The sequence below is a fragment of the Pipistrellus kuhlii genome, unplaced genomic scaffold (genome assembly GCF_014108245.1).
Source record: "Pipistrellus kuhlii isolate mPipKuh1 unplaced genomic scaffold, mPipKuh1.p scaffold_m20_p_2, whole genome shotgun sequence".
NCBI lineage: Eukaryota > Metazoa > Chordata > Mammalia > Chiroptera > Vespertilionidae > Pipistrellus > Pipistrellus kuhlii.
Genome location: NW_023425515.1, coordinates 23,712,450 through 23,728,339, shown reverse-complemented (window position 1 = coordinate 23,728,339; position 15,890 = coordinate 23,712,450).

Here is a 15,890-nt window from a genome sequence, read left to right as displayed (position 1 = left end):
CTTGCATGCAGACTGTCCAGGACTCACTGCTCCCTCATACAGGGCTGGAAATCAGTTCCTCAGGCATTTTCCCTAACTGTTTTTTTTTTTATCATTCCATATATAATATTATTTTTATGTTATTCAGAAGTTTGTGGTGTTCTTCCCACACAGACAGAGCTGAGGTCTCTGTCTCCTTAATGGAAGCAGAAAGTGCCTAGAGAACTTTTAAACATTTTTGAGGTTCTGTTCAAATATTATATAGAAGTCTTTATTAAATTTCTCATTTGAAAGTAATTATGTTGTGGCCCCTGTGTGCAATTCTACAATATCAGTCACATTTTATTTATTCGAGGCATAGTGTAGATCCTATAAATCCATATAATAGAAGTTTGTTGAATGTGTCATATGTTCTCTTGCCTCCCTGTTCTTGAATATGCTCCGTCCCCAACCCTGATTGCAAGAAATTTCCTTTCTTTTATTTTCCTGGGAAACTCCAGCTCATACTTTCAATGCATTTACCACATTGTATAGTCATTTTAATTATGCCCTGACCTCCAGCACCAGAGTACAAGCTCTGGAAAAGAGAAGAAGATAAAGGATCTTGATGCGATTGAAAGAACCCTGGATTCAGTTCCAGAGGGAATGCGTTTAAATGAATTGGCTTTGTACTTAATGGTTTTGAAATTTTTAGTGAATTTAATAACTTTTTTGAAATTGCATATGAACAATGCCTGACACATATTTTGCCTTCATAAATGGCAGTTATTACTTTTGTGTGGTATTAATGGAATATTTGTTATTGAGAAATATTTATTGAACGAGTGAGCTTATGAGTGAGTGAATGAATGACTAATGGCTAGAGTTTTTACTTGCATTATCTTTGTCAATTACTTTTTCTCGTATCTGAGATTTGATCATTGTCATCAGTTTAGCAATGGCTCTTAATTAACTGCTCCTGTACAAGGTTTTTAATGAAGCCAAGTTGACCTGTGATAATACCCTGTCAATAAAGAACAATTTGTTTCGGCTATCTCACATGTCCTCAGATTTTGAAAAAAAGGTTGCAAATGTCATATATCTAAAGCTAAACTTTCTTTTATGTGTTACCAAAATTATTTAAACAAAAAAGGAAGAAGGATTAGTGGTAAATACCAACCAGTAGTGATGATAGCTGCTCATTAAATTTTTTTTCTTTATTGATTAAGGAATCACATATGTGTCCTTATTCCCTCATTGCCTTCCCTCCCCTCTCTCATGACCTCACCCACCTAGTGTCCATTGGTGAGGCTTATATGTGTGCAAACAAGGCCTTTGGTTTATCTCTCCCCCTGATCCCTACCCGCCCTTGCCTTCCCTCTGAGGTTTGATGGTCTGATCGATGCTTCTCTGTCTCTGGATCTGTTTTCATTCATCAGTTTATGTTGCTCATTATATTTCACAAATAAGTGAAATCATGTGATACTTATCTTTCTCTGACTGACTTACTTTGCTTTGCATAATGTTCTCCAGTTCCATCCATGCTGTTGCAAATAGTAAAAGTTCCTTATTTTTCATAACAGCATAGTATTCCATTATGTAGATGTACAGTTTTTTAATCCACTTATCTGCTGATGGGCACTTAGGTTGTTTCCAAATCTTAGCTATGGTAAATTGTGCTGCTACGAACATAGTGGTGCATATATCCTTTCTGATTGGTGTTTCTGGTTTCTTGGAATATCTTCCTAGAAGTGGGATCACTGGGTCAAATGGGAGTTCCATTTTTAGTTTTTAAAGGAAAGTCCATACACAGTGGCTGCACAAGTCTGCATTCCCACCAGCAGTGCACAAGGGTTCCTTTTTCTCTGCATCCTTTCCAGCACTTGTCATTTGTTGATATGTTGATGATAGCCATTCTGACAGGTATGAAATGGTACCCTATTGTCGTTTTGATTTGCATCTCCTGAATGATTAGTGACTTTGAGCATGTTTTCATATGTCTCTTAGCTTTATGTATGTCCTCTTTCAAAAAGTATCTATTTAGGTCATTTGCCCATTTTTTTAGTGAATTGTTTAATCTTCCTTTTGTTAAGTTGTATGAGTTCACTGTAAATGTTGGAGATTAAATCTTTATTAAAGATAACATTGGCAAATATGTTCTCCTATGCAGTGGGCTTTCTTGTTGTTTTATTGGTGGTTTCTTTTACTGAGCAGAAGCTTTTTAATTTGATGTAGTTCCATTTGTTTACTTTCTCTTTAGTTTCCATTGCCCTAGGAGCTATATAGATAAAAATATCACTTCAGCATATTTCTGAGATTTTGCTGCCTTAGGATTCCTCTAAGATATTTATGGTTTCTCAACTTATGTTTAAGTTCTTTATCCATTTAGAGTTTATTTATGTGTATGGTGTAAGTTGGTGGTCTAGTTTCACTTTTTTTTTTTTTTTTTTTTTTTTTTTTTTTTTGCATGTATCTTTCCAATTTTCCAGGATACAAAATTAATGCCCGGAAATCTATGGCATTTTTATACACCAATAGTAAACTTACAGAAAGAGAGATTTAAAAAAAAATCCCATTTACCATTGCACCAAAAAAATTAAGATACCTGGGAATAAATTTACCTAAGGAGGTAAAAGACTGTACTCAGAAAACTATAGGACACTATCCCAAAAAAGGGATAGAGGAAGACATAAACAGATGGAAGGATATACTATGTTCATGGATTGGTAGAATCAGCATAATTAAAATGTCCATACACTGTTCTCAGAAGTGCCTGGTACTGGCACAAAAACATAGATCAATGGAATAGGAGAAAGAAATCAGAAGCTGACTGAAACTACTATGCTCAATTAATAATTGACAAAGGAGGCAAAAGTATACAATGGAGTCAAGACAATCTGTTCAATACATACATATTACATAATAGATTCACTAAGTATTTCTAACTAATACAACATATGTCACAATTAATTCCATGTAGTTTTAAAGTTCATAGAAATACAGACCACATATTTTCTGAACAATCGAATATTTTTGTGTTTTCCATAGTAAAAGCATAACATTGACTATGTCACCTGACCTGTCATAGAATCTTAGTCCTTTCATGTTTGTTGTAAACCGACAATAGTATATCTGACATTTCAAGATAAAATAAATTTGCATTTCACAGTTATAGTCACCATCCCTTTTTTGCTGTGATACAATATTGAAAAGTGGGGGAAAAACACAACCCATTAAGACATCCTGACACATCTACACATTCCTGAAACATAAACAAAATGATGAATTCGAGAGCCCACAAATCAATGTTTCTATTGTAGAGGTTCATTATCTGCTATCTTGCTTGACTGAATAGCTTTATGACTGAAGAAGAGTAAGAGCTCATTCATTTCCCCCTTCTTACAGCACATCAGAGAAGCAGAGCCCTGGCTGAAATGGGCACACTACCAACAGCGTGGATTTTTCTCCTGTACATCAAGATGCTACCAGCCCAGATATGCTTTTTATTTTCTCCCAAACCCCTTTGCTTGATTTTCCTTGTCTGCAATTTGCAATTTGCTGAACTTAAGCTCATTCTCATTTTCCATGCGAACACAACCTTTCAACCCCTTTTCCTTTTTTTTGCCCGTGATTTTGAGTTTAATATTTCGAAAACCACACAAGATTTTTTTTCTCCCTCAGAGGCTGCTGATTCAGCAGGGCATTTTTCCTTTTTGAAAGGCAAAGCCATTTCCAGGGCACGTTCTCCTAAAGATGATTTGTTTTTTCTTAGCCTCAGAAGTTTTGTCATCCTCTGCATTTCTCTCCGCCTAAGAGGCTCCCTTCTGCCTTTTCTGTTTATTTATTGTCTGCTGGGCTAACAATAGTTTTTCTGGAATCAGGGGAATTTCTTACCTTCTGACTTCTTGCTGGTCAACACAGCTCTCCGCTTTGACATAGTACACTTGGAAATGAAATATTAATATATGAGAGAAGGCAGTGTTTCAAGGAAGAAGACAAAATAAGGAAATACATGTCTGATCATTTTCTTATGTCACGAAAGAGAGAGAGAGAGAGAGAGAGAGAGAGAGAGAGAGAGAGAGAGAGAGAGAGAGTGTGTGTGTGTGTGTGTGTGTGTGTGTGTGTATGGAGTGTATACATATGTTTGAATGGGATGGCAAGTCATTTATTTTCCAAAGAGCATCATGGGCCATTTATACAGTGTATATATGAGGTGACTTGTATATCTTTGCAAACCTAGAGTGGTGTTTTTCCTTATTGAAAGGAAACAAAAATTCAATGGGTGACTGGAAAAACAAAGTAAAAATATTGCAAAGGAATTGGAACCAGAGAAGGTAAGATTTAGAAGGAGTCTGAAGAAATAAGCCAGATTTCTGCCACTGCTAATCCCTGCGCTTAACTAATATCTCATGAGCTCTGCAGGTGAGTAGTTTAGTTCTACATGTTTGTAAAGGAGACACTCGAGGATTTAATGATTAAGAAAGGGATCAAAAAGGTAAGCAGTGTCCTGCATATCGCATGGTATTAGAACACAATGCCTTTCTCCCTGGCGTTTCCTCTCCAATAACAACAACCAGATCTGACATTGTAGTGATGTTTTATTCAATTTACGTTTTGTGAAAGGCAGAGAGACAGGTCGTTTAAATCCCCTGAAGTAATTCTGCTACATCTCAGCCTTCATCACCCTTTACTCTTAGGAAAAAAAAGGGCAAGAAAAATTGCAAATGTATTTGTTTTTCAATGGAAATATTCATTGACAAAAGCTTAAAGAGTTAGTGTATCATCATTATTGTGTTTATTTTGAAGAGACTGTGTCCTTTGAGCACTCTCATAATTCATAAACCATAAATATTTATAGCATGTTTGGGCATTCATAAACAAATGACTAGATTCAATAAAACAAAGCAAAAAAAAGAAAAAAGAAAGAAAGGAAAGAAAAAAGAGCTGCTGCTTCTTAAAAATAAGTCAAATCTGGGCATAAAAATATAACAAAAATCTTCAGGTTTATGAACCCTAGTTTTACCCCCTTATTTGAAATTGTGTAGGCGTCCACTTGGATGGGTTAAAAACAAGACAATAGGCCTGAAATGGAGTTGCTTTTGCCCAGCCCACGCCCCTAAAATGACATTTCTAGTTTCTGCTCTCTGGAAAGGGAAACTCTCAATCAGGAAATACTTGATCAGCATTAGTTAGGTAATCGGCCAGATAGAGATAGACGTTGGCCATCGCAACAACCAACTCAGTTTTTGTGCCTCGCACAACACTTCCTTGTTCCTGCTCCCATAAAAACCTTTCATTTTGCACTGCGCCCCAGAGCTCATTTCTTTCTACTTGATTGGAAGCTACCTGATTCAAATCGATCTTTGCTCAAATAAACTCTTAAAATTTATAATATATCTGCTTATCTTTGCACAGATAACACATTGATAGCAAAATAAATATAATATAAATAACATTTCTTTTTCATGAAAATAAAAGGTTTCAAATGTGTCCAAATTAAAACGTTTATAAAAATTTTTAATAGCACATTTTGTTAAAATTTGGTTCATGGATTATCTGCATCAGAATGATCTAAGATCAAGGTTTTTCTTTTTAAAAATATACTTTTCAGAGAGAAAGGGAGAAAGAAAGAGAGAAAATAATCAATGATGAAAGAAAAAATCATTGATTGACTGCCTTTTGCAGTCTCCTCCCTTGTCTCCCCCCCAACTGCCCCCCTCACACACACACACACTAGGAATCAAGCCTGCAACCAGCCTGTGCCCTGAGTAGAAATCAAACCAGTGACTTCCTGGTCCATAGGTTAACACTCAACCATGCAGGTCAGGCTGAAGGCTCCTTAAACTGTGTGTGATGATGTAATGAAGTTACTTTTTTTTCTCCCTTGCTCTGTGGGGGACTGAAATTTTTTTGTTCAATGATCTATACAATGAGACAAGTCCATTAATCTTGGGGCCTGGATGTTGCCATAATGACAGATTGTACAGAAAGTTTCTAGTTCCTTAATCTCATTATCTGTACTTATTTCTCCTGCTACTGGTAACAGACAGTTTGCAAACTCATGCTGTTCTCAAAGCACACTTTGAATTAACAGGCTGGTGGGAGTCCTAAATAATCATAATCTGTGAGATAGCTTTTAGGGACTGGCATCCTATATAATAAAACCCTAATATGCAAATCAATTGAACGGTGGGATGACCAGTCGCTATGATGCACACTGACCACCAGGGGGCAGATGCTCAACACAGGAACTGCCCATTGGTGGTCAGTGTGTTCCTACAGGGAAAGTACCATTCAGCCAGAAGCTGGGCTGATGGCTGGTGAGTGCAGTGGCTGGGTGGGAGCCTATTCCACCTCAGCAGTGGTCGGAAATCCCCAAAGGAGTTGGGGAGCAGGCGTAAGCCAGCATTGGACATCCCCTGAGGGGTCCTGGACTGTGAGAGGGCTCAGGCTGGACTGAGGGACACCCCTGCCAGAGCATGAATGTCTTGCACCGGGATTCTAGTCTTATATAATAAAAGAATAATATGCAAATTGACCATACCTCTGCTACACCACCAGCCACGTCCACCACCCAATCAGAGTGAATATGCAAATTAACCCCAACCAAGATGGCTGTGGCCACAGAGAGCAGGAGGGAGGCTTGGGTTTCCCCAGCAATGGAAGAAGCCAAGCTTTCTACCTGCCCTAGCCAGCCTAAGCCTCCACTCCAGGCTACAAAGTTTCAATTATAGAAGGTAAATAAACCCCAGATACCAGGGCCTCCTCTTGGGTTGCCAGGAGGCGTGGCTGGTCTGCAAACTACCACAGGCCCCTTGCTCAGGCTGCCTCATGCCCAAGGGAACCCCCACCCTGATCCAGGACACCCTTCAGGGCAAACCAGCTAGCCCCAACAATGCACCAGGCTTCTATCCTATCTAATAAAAGAGTAATATGCAAATTGACCATCACTCCAACACACACAAGATTGCTGCCCCCATGTGGTCAAAGATCCTGCCCCTATATGGACACAAGATGACCACTACAAGATGGCCAGCAGGGGAGGCATTTGGGAGGGACCAAACCTGCAAGGGAGGGCAGTTGGGGGCAATCTACGGTAGCCTGCAGGGGAGGGCAGTTAGGGGTGAGCAGGCCAGCAGAGGAGGGAAGTTGGGGGTAAACAGGCTGGCAGGGGAGCAGTTAGGCATCAATCAGGCTGGAATGGGAGTGGTTAAGGGGTGATCAGACTGGCAGGCAGAAGCGGTTAGTAGCAAGCAATCATGAAGGTAGACAGGTGTGCAGTTGGGAGCCAGCAGCCCTGGATTGTGAGAGGGATGTCCAACTGTCCTTTTAGGCCCGATTCTGGTGGGCAGTGGACATCCCTCAAGGGGTCCCAGATTGGAGAGGGTGCATGCTGGGCTGAGGGACACCACTACCCCTTCCCTCCTATGTATAAATTTCTTGCACCAGGCCTCTTATTTTTAGTAAGTCCCAGATGGTATTTATGCACAGGGAAGTTTAGGAACTATTGCCTTCACATAAACCTGAATATTGTCTTTGCTCTCAATAATAAGCCTATGGAACCTAATATCAACTATAATTCTTTTTAGAGCAAAAGAATTTACAAAAGAGAATTTTCTCAAAAGCCAAGCACATGGTCTGGCCCTCACAATACTTTAACTCTCCCTCTAATAGTCACTATCCAGGCCCTGCATTCATCTTTCATCATCTGAAGACCTCTATTCTCTCTGTCCATTAGACTAGGGGTGTCGAACTCAATCAGAGAAGGGGCCAAAATCTAAAATCCAGCCTAAATCTCGGGCCAAATGGTTTACTGAACAGTCATAAACTGTCATTGTGATGGAAACGCAGCGGACTGCAGTGATGACAGCGCGGTGCGGGCCACATTGCAAGGCCTGGCAGGACGGATTTGGCCCGCGGGCCTTGTGTTTGACACATGTGCATTAGACACTCTGTCCATTTGCTCTTTTTTTTTCTTCTCTTGGATTTCAAAGCATTGCATCAGTTCAATCACCTCTCCCATTTCTGTATTTCTTTCACTTACTCCTCCCTCCAATCCTCCCCACCCCGCTTCCAGTAATTGTGACCATTAGCCTTGCCCTAAGTTCAACCTTATCTCTGTTATATTTTGATGCATTCTCCCTTAGTGATCTTCATCCATTTTGATGACTTCTCTTTCTCACTTCTATATTAACAATTCCAGTTTCCCCCTCCCCCATTTTAATACAGTGTTCTTTCCACTATTCCACTCTGCCTATAAGATTACAATCCTTAAAACTATTTTCTTCTTATCATTTCTATCTCTGACAGTGTTAGCCTTTTGCCTTATGGCCTTGCAATTGGCCATACAAGATACATTTTTAGAGTTCTATTACATGCCATTAAGGCATAGTAAAAAGTTAATGTTGTCCCTTGGAGTTGTGTATGACAATAGTCTTGATTCTCTCAGTCACCCAGGCTTACTAGTACAGCCATGCAGACAGACTTTGTTTCTATAGTTATTCATTTATATACTATGGGCCTGATGCGTAAAATTTGTGCTCTGGGTGGGAGGGGAGGTTGTCAGTCCCTCAACCCAGCCTATGCCCTCTCACAGTCTGGGAGCCCTGTGATCCATCACCCCAAAGAAGGAGGCCTACCCACCTGCTGAGGCTCTGTGATGGATTGCCCCCACAGAGGGAGGTCCTGCCCACCCTCCACACTGCTGCCACGGGGTAGCCTGGGCCACCCTCTGCAGGGCAGCTGTGGAGCCCCCTGATTGGTCAATCACCCCACTGTCTGTTGGCCTGGGACTCCTCTGTAGGGTGATGGCCGGGCCCCTGCCTAATCACATCACACTCACCTGGCTGGCCTGGCACCAGTGGGTGTCTTAGTGTGATCATCTGGAAGGTCATCTGGATAGTTGTTCTGCTGTTTGGTCATTTGGTTGATTTGAATATTATTGTTAATTTGACCCTGGTGTGGGTCCACTTATTCGAGCATTTTCCCCCCATAAATATTGTAAATACATATTTTCTTCCTTATTATTTTCTTAATAAGTTTTTCTTTTATCTAGCTTACTTTATTGTAAAAAATACAGAATCCTATATAATAAAAGCCTAATAAGCTAACTGTTTGGTTGCCTGGGCGGCTGTTCAACCAATCAAATGTAATATGGTAATGATATGTTAAGGCCACTCAACCACTCATTATGATGTGCATGAGTACTAGGGGGCAGACAGTCGACAGGTTTACCAGTCACTATGACGTGCACTGACCACCAGGAGGCAGATGCATCGATTATTTGGTTAGCTTGCTGCTTGAGTCTGGCCAATAGGGACTGAGAGAGATGGGCCAGGCATGCCCTGGAACCCTCCCACAGCTCCTCCCAGACTGGCCAGCCTCCTGCATAACCTCCCAGGCTCTGATAATGCACCAGTGGGGTCCCTTGGCCTGGCCTGTGCCCTCTCACAATCCGGCACTCATCAGGGGATGTCAGAGAGCCAGTTTAGGCCTGACAATGAAAGAAACAACCAGTCGCTATGATGTGCACTGACCACCAGGGGCAGATGCTCAACTCAGGAGCTGCCCCTGGCTGTCAGTGTGCTCCTTTAGGGCTCACTGCTGGTGAGTGCAGTGGTGGTGGCAGGAGCCTCTCCAGCTCCAGGGCAGCACTAAGGATGTCCAACTGATGGCTCCTGGACTGTTAGAGAGAGCAGGCCAGGCTAAGGGACCCTAACAATTGCATAAATTTTGTGCACTTGGCCTCTAGTATAATGCATATAAAAACAAAATATGAATTAATTGACTATTTATAATGCTGTAGGTAAGACTTCTGGTCAAAGATAGGATCTTTGTAGTTAAGGTTTTGGAGAGTCCATAGTTATACATACATTTTACACTGCATGTGTATGTAGGGTGGGCAAGGCACTTAACCCCACATGTTCAAGGGTCAACTGTATACTTAGCAATAGAATGCACTGAGGAGCAGTTGACATAGAGCCAGGGAAACACATCCTATAATTCTATGTAACCACCTGGAGCACAAGGAACATATCTTTCACGACTGTGTCAGAATTGGCATTACCCTGAGAACAGAGAGTACCCTCAGTATTGATTTACTTTATCAGTGGGGAGGGTTTTGACAGATTCTCAACCCTCAATTTGTAGGCAGTTTACAGCCAGTGGTTGTTTGGACTGTGACTTGGAAGTGAGAGTGTATCATTAGAGACAAGGTTATTGTGATTGTCAAGACACTTAGGAGCGTATAGAATCTTTTTATTGTGTGCTCTCTTGTGAAGCTCATCACAACCTGAGAAAGTTGGTAACCCTCTAGTTTGGATATTATACTAATGGAAAACTCATGGATGTTAAGAACCTGCCAATTTTTTTTTCTCAGCTACTGTATGTAGATTAATATTCAAATTCAGATCTCAGGATTCTTTATGATCTTTCTATGGTACCAGGCTGCTTTTCTAACACTGCCAGCCTCCTCTTACTATTTAAAAGTAAATAAAGTTTATGACCTTATTCCTGTATAAAATGACCAGTACAGTATTGCAGGTAAAACCAACTAGTACCATAATTGATAACTATTATATACAAAACATGAGACAAAAAGTGAAATATTCAAGAACACCATCTCCTCTTAAGGAAGACATTTAGTAATTCTTAATGAGCCAAATAAAATAGCCATCTAGTTCAATCTGTAAATCTTCCTATTTATCATTGTTCCACCACAGCCTTGAACTCCATTCTTCTAAGTGGCTTAAGTAATAGATGCACTTTTGATAGGGTTGAGACATAAGTCTATGGAGTAAATAAGGAAAGTTTGTGCCTCCCTTCAAAGGATGAATGAATTGGAATTAGAGGGGTAATTGAGCCAGAGGCTAGTTTCAATCTGCCTCTATTTTCCTCTGTGGTGCAAGACTGGGGCTAACTGATGGCAAAGTCCCCATCCTCGTTGCCCTTTGCTCAGGTTGGTGCTTCCATATATGATCTTTGAACCACTGCAAATGCTTGTAAAATGTATGGAGTCTTGAGGTCTATCTCAGATTGATAAAATCAGATTTTCTAGGATAGAGACTTTGATATTTATGAACACTGAAGTCAGGAATTCTGCCAGAGACAGATAACCTGATTGTGTATGCAGGTACAAACCTTTTCCTGGGAAGCTAGCTCCCCAAGTATATGTCAAACTTTTGGCAGCTTTCTGTACCACCTACTAGAATGAATCAACATTAATGAATACTTGCTGATTTTGGGCATGCAGCATTTTGTCTCACAGGAATTGAAATATCAGATGCTTATCTCTTTTTTTGATGGCAGCGAAAACCTAAATTGGAGAGATTAAAGGAAAGTATGGCATTTTTTCTATGTCAATTGTTATTTTCTATTTAGTCTTATTAATCTTCATATATTTTGAATAATAAGCAGCTATATTCTTTGACAGGATTGTTAAATCTGAAATTGTGTTCATGTGCCTGTGTCTTGTTCCTGATGTAATCAGGAAAGAAAATAATATCTAAACCAAAATCTCCAACTTAAGGTAAGAATAAAATATTCAAATAGCAGATATTGTTTAGGCATAGCTATATAAAGCCTAGGGAGAAGGTTAAAGAGAAAAAGTTGCGAAACATTTTGAAATGTTAAATTATAGTACAACTCCACCCAATGGATTTCTTTTGAATTTCACTTGTGCTGAAAAACACTATTATATATATACTAGATGCCATCTGAATTTATATTTGATCATGAGTATGTGAAAATTAAATGACTAGTGATGTGGAAGAGAAAGGGCTGGTAGAAAATATATCCATATATAAACATTTTTTATATATGTGGAAAACTTTCTACTCTAAAAATATATTCCAAATTTTCATTTATCTGTCTGTGTCTCTATATATGTAAACTTAGTAAATAATGTCAATAAAATTTATTTTTAAAATGTTAAGAAACATTTTACAAAGTGCTGATGGCAGTTTTTGAAGCCATCTACATGATAAAAAGGTTATGCTTCTTAGCTCTTGTGTCATGTATTTAATTGGTTGGGACTTATAATCCAATAGTTCAATAAAGACAGAAGTTGAGGTAATTAGATTTTTCTTCCACCTTTTCCATTAACTTGGTTTGCTATTAAAGGAAAATAATTTAATATCTCTACTTCGGTTTCCTCTTCAGTGAAATGAGGACAACCACATTGGCTTTTTTTTTTTTTTTTTAAACATTAGCATCAAGAATTAATTGAGGCAAGGAATGGAAAGAATCACAAGCACATGAAGAAAATGTTCATTAATATTCTGCAAGATAACATCATTACTTTATTTTTTGGAACAGTTTAGAAACACTAGTAACCTAATATTTTTTGAAAACTATACCCACATAAGTAATGCTAAAAAAAGACCAGTAAAACCAATAAAAATGAATACAATAAGTGGCAATGTAGATTAGTTTAGTTGAGCATAAGAAATAATTAAATATGCTTTAGGAATGGTAAAGTGAGGATTAAGCTGCTAAAAATTTCAAATATAGTGGCTTAAATAAGATAGAAGTTAATTATTTCTTTAATATAAAAGAGATGGCCATCCAGACTCATAGGGAGACTATATCACTCACATTCCATTGGTAAGAATTTGGTCACATAATCACACCTAGCTTTTAAAGAAGCTGGGAAAAGTAATTATATATATATATATATATATATATATATATATATATATATATATATAATAGATCAAGGGAAAGCGAGAGACATATAGAAACATCCATCATGAGAGGGATCATTGATAGGCTGCCTCCTGCACATGCCTCCTGCAACCAAAGTACCTACATGCCCTTGACTGGAATCAAACATAGGACCCTTGAATCTGCAGGCTGACACTATCTATTACTGAGCCAAACCAGTTAGGGCAGAAATGTAATTCTTAAGTAGCTTGCTGTATTACCAGGGAAAAGGGAGAAAAGGCTTTTTTTGTTTTAGTCTAACTAGCATTCTGTGAGTTATATTTATTCTCAGCTCAGTTTCTCAAAATAGTTTATAAAATCATTGTATCATCATAAAGAAATCATAGCTACATTTATTCCCTAGTTGATTTCATTTCATACCATTGCTTTAAATTCCATCCATATATTGAATATTCCTAAATTTGTATTTCCAGCTTTGATCCCTGCTGGAAATATACCAGACTGTTATAGGGAAAAGTTTACTCACCTATCCATTTGGTTATATAACATCTCAAATGTATCATGTCAAATGACTCAATGGCACAAACATCCACCTGAAATCTAGAAACCATATTTGATTTCTCCCCTTTACATGAAGCCAATTCTTGATACCCCCATTTTGTCTTTCTTCCATCTGTAATAGAAACCCTAAGTTTTACATGGTCACCTAGCATCCCAGCTATATTTCCAGCTTCCATTGTAGTCAGGTGAGGTCACATGACTAGGTCCTGTTTACTTTGACATCCTGTTCTTGTGTTAACTCTATTTTATCTATAAAAGCCCTTAATATATTAGTCATAGTTGTTTTAAATTACCAAGCTGATAATTCCATCCCTGCCATATTAAAAACTGATAACCTGGATGATATGAACAATTTCTTGAAAGACGCAATCTGCCAAAACACAAGAAGAAATAGACTATCTAAAAAGGCCTATGTATATTAAGTACATTGCATTTGTAATTAATAGCTTTCCAAACCAAAAAGCACCAGGCCTGCAGGGTGAATTCCACCAAAATTTTAAGGAAGAAATTATACAAATTATCTACAACTTCTTTCTGAAGATAGAAGCAGAGGGAATACTTCCTAATTAATTTTGTGAGGCCACATTGCCTTAATACCAAAACCAGACAAAGACATTACAAGAAAACTACAGACCACCATCTTTCCAGTACATGGATGCGGATATCTTATCTTCAGCAAACATAAAGGATAGTGAACATCCTTCATTCCCCAGCCTCTCATCAAATCAATTCCACATCCATTGGTGAATTTTTCAATGTAAATATCGGATCCTTTTCCTCGCCATTAATCTTGCTCCCTCTATCTCCGTCGAGGCCACTAGGACCTACCACACTATAGCGATATCTTCGTAATTAGTCTCCTCTTTGCAGAGTTGGATGACTTGTGGATCTTTTCTTCCCAGTTTCCCACATCTGAGCATCTCTCATGTTTCGGTAATGCTGGACATTTTTAGATTTTCTAAACTTATCATATTCTAACTCATTATGGAGAAGTTTGCATATGTTCTTTTTCCCTCCTCCCCATGCAGAACACTCCCTGATTTCACTTACCCCCACACCAATCTGGAGCTCCTACTCAATCATCGGGGCCAACTCTAGAGAGGGCATCACGCTGAGAAGCCTTTCTTAGGCCTCAACTGTTGGGTTGAGTTAGTGTTCGTCGCTTGTACCACTTCTGTATCATTCTCACATTGTTTTAGTAATTATTATTCTGAATTCCTGTCTGTATCTCCAAATCTAGACTGTTTTTCCAGAGATTACAGAATACAAAACTGTTTTGTTTGTGGTGGTAGCCATTATCTATCAAAGTACCTGGGACATGGGTAATAGGTCCTCAATAAGTATTTGGTGAATGTCCACACCTACATTAGATGCATTTGGTTTTCTGAAGTAATGTAAAGATGGTGCATGCTAACTCTCAGTAGGCATAACGATGGTAAATATATCAATAGTTGGTTCTGTAATGGAGAGAGTTGTGACAGCTCTTTTCAAATGTTTTGGTAGCAACTTCTGCAAAGGTAAGGCTGTTATTATAAAATGTTGCACAGAATCTGAAGAAATCTGCCCTTGAGGATCAGTACTGTAGGAGAATAAAGTTGATGAGAGAAAATTACTGTTAGACATTTCATGTCAAACAAACATTGCAACTCTTGTTTTGTGCCTCCCAGCTTGAGTGCATAAGAGAAAAAAATGCAAATTTTCCAATTGAACTACAGCTAACAGTGCATAAATCTCAAGAAGACAGTAGGACACACTTATTAAAGCTTGGCAAAGATCAGAAATGAATGACTTGTTTTCTGAAGTGCCAGCTTTTTTTTTTTTAAGATGAGCTTTTTTCTAAAGCTGAATCAATTATAAATAATTGTCTACTAGCAAAACCAGTACAGTTAAATGTAAAACTAAGAAATTAAATGGATTGAAAAATAAACAAGAAATTTTTATTTTTTTATTTTTTATTTTATTTATTTATTTATTTATTTATTTATTTATTTATTTTTCAGCAGGGGATGACTTTAAAAGAATGTGAGATGACTTTCTTGTTTTTCTATATATAAGAACATTAAGTTACGGTAAGTGATCAGATACATACTGCTGTTCTACTGTTGTTCAAAAGAATTCTCTGTGAATCTGTACTTTTGACTTGCCTTATAAAGAAACTAGCTTGACTAGTACATTACAATTCTTTTGGCAGTCATCTTAGTCAAGATTCTTTGTTCTGCTCAACTGAAACTATGTCATGCTAGTTTAAGAAACAAAGGTAGCCTTGGCTCATGTGTCTTAATTGATTGAGCATCATCCCATGCACTGAGAGATCAAAGGTTCCATGCTTGGCAAGAGTACATGCCTGAGTGTGGCTTGATCCCCAGTGAGGAGTTGTGCTTGAAGCAGCCAATCTCTCTCTCTCAATCTCTCTCTCTCTCTCTCTCTCTCTGTCTCTCTCATCACTAAAAACATATTTTTAAAAATAAAGAAACAGGGTAAAATTTTTTAAGTATATAGGGGTATATCTTGGAACCCAAGGGCTATGATGTAGTTAGACCTGAAGACATGGAAACTTTTATAAAATGCGCCCCTTATTCCTTTTTATTCTTCCTTTCACCATTTCTCTCTGTGGTCCACATGGCAGAATATTGTGAAACCAGGAACCTCTCAGTTTCAATCCTGCATTCTCACAAGAAAGAATCAAACTGGCTCAGGTCCAATAAACC